The sequence below is a fragment of the Eumetopias jubatus genome, unplaced genomic scaffold (assembly GCF_037043125.1).
Source record: "Eumetopias jubatus isolate StellerSeaLion01/CBP00866 unplaced genomic scaffold, mEumJub1_p1.0 scaffold_16, whole genome shotgun sequence".
Classification (NCBI taxonomy): Eukaryota; Metazoa; Chordata; class Mammalia; order Carnivora; family Otariidae; genus Eumetopias; species Eumetopias jubatus.
In genome coordinates, this window is record NW_028274822.1 from 86,298,109 (window position 1) to 86,300,026 (window position 1,918).

The following is a 1,918-nucleotide window of genomic DNA, read 5'->3' on the forward strand; positions in this document are numbered from 1 at the left end:
GTTGGCTGCTTCTGTGGGGCCCAGGGGTGCTGGTAAAGGGTTAGGGACATCAGGGGCTCAGTGTGCCCCTAGCAGTGCCAGGATCCTGGGGCTTCCTGGGGAGGCATTTGTCTGAGCCCAAATGACATGAGTCATGTATGTTCTGAGTCCCCAGGCAGATGAGCAAGCAGCCCTTTGAGGGTGACCCTTCTGTGCTGGACTGACCCTTGCCTGTCAGCTCCTTTGCATCTCTAGGGCCCCGCTGAGGTGGGTCTGATGACACAATTGCTTGGGAACCCAGGGAAACCAGTAGAGGAGGGGGTTTGTGATGGCACCAGAAAGAAGCTTCCCCCCACCAGTGGTTGACAGTCACATATTTAATAACCAGTATGACCAATCAGAGTGGATGCTGGCCCTAAGGCTAGAGTTTGGCCTGGAGGCCCCAGTGGTGAGCACTGGGATCCACTGCAGGAGATGTGCGGGGGTGGGGGGGGCAGGCCACTGTGGGCTGGGAGATAGGCGCTACAGCACAGCCTACGGGGACCCCTTCCCTGGACCCAGTACTTAACACTGTAGCCCCTTTGGTCCTGCCTTATCTGTTAGAGGGTGCTGGAAACATCTAGGGCCGGCTTTATTTTATTTTATTTTTTTTTAAGATTTTATTTATTTATTTGACAGAGAGAGACAGTGAGAGCAGGAACACAAGCAGGGGGAGTGGGAGAGGGAGAAGCAGGCTTCCCGCTGAGCAGGGAGCCCGATGTGGGGCTCGATCCCAGGACCCTAGGATCATGACCTGAGCCGAAGGCAGACGCTTCACGACTGAGCCACCCAGGCGCCCCAGGGCCGGCTTTAGAAGGTGTCAGGGGAGGGGCATCTGGGTGGCTCAGTCCTTAAGCGTCTGCCTTTGGCTCAGGTCATGATCCCAGGGTCCTGGGAAGGATGCCCCACATCAGGCTCCTTGCTCAGTGGGGAGCCTGCTTCTCCCTCTCCCACTGCTGCTCCCTCTGCTTGTGCTCTCTCACTCTCTCTCTCTGTCAAATAAATAAATAAAATCTTAAAAAAAAAAAAAAAAGGGCACCTGGGTGGCTCAGTCAGTGAAGCGTCTGCCTTCGGCTCGAGTCATGATCCCAGGGTCCTGGGGTCTAGTCCCTGCTCAGCGGGGAGGCTGCTTCTCCCTCTGCCTCTGCCCTCCACTTGTTCTCTCTCTCTCTCTCTCTCTCAAATGAATAAATAAAATCTTTAAAAAATTTTTTTAAAAATTAAAAGTAAAGAAGCTGTCAGGGGAACCCACCAACTAAAGATACTACCTCTAGGTGACCAACTGTCTGGGTTTGCCTAGAACTGAGGGGTTTCCTAGGAACTTGGACTTCAGTGCTGAAACTGGGACAGTCCCAGGAATACGAGGATGGCCGGAGACTCTGCCCAGAAACTCTACTTGTCGGCCTTATTACCTGGTTAGGTTTTTCCATCAGACCAGGGCTCTCCTCCCCGCTGTGCCTGATGGGGTTGCAGAGAAACTTTGGGTGGTCTAGGGTCTCTCCTTGGTCTGGGAGCCCCCCACCTGTGCTCTTCATGTCCCCAAGATCTCCAGTGCAGACATTCATGTCTATCTGTCTGTTCCCATGGGGCTCCTGCAAGGTGATAAAGATGGTCTCCTCCAAATCATGGGGATCTGTTTCCCCTCAGCAAATACCATCTGTCCTGCTCCATGGGTTTGGGACACACACACACACACACACACACACACACACACACACACACACACGCCAAGCGGTGCTAGCAGCAGGGGCTGGAGTGAAATATTTAACCATTAGCATGAGAGGTGCTGACCAATTAGAATGACCTCTGGGCTAAGCAGGTTTCAGATCATGGTGTCCCAGGCATTCACCCACACAGGGCCAGCCTCACAGGTGTACCAACCTGTGCAGTCGAACAGGGC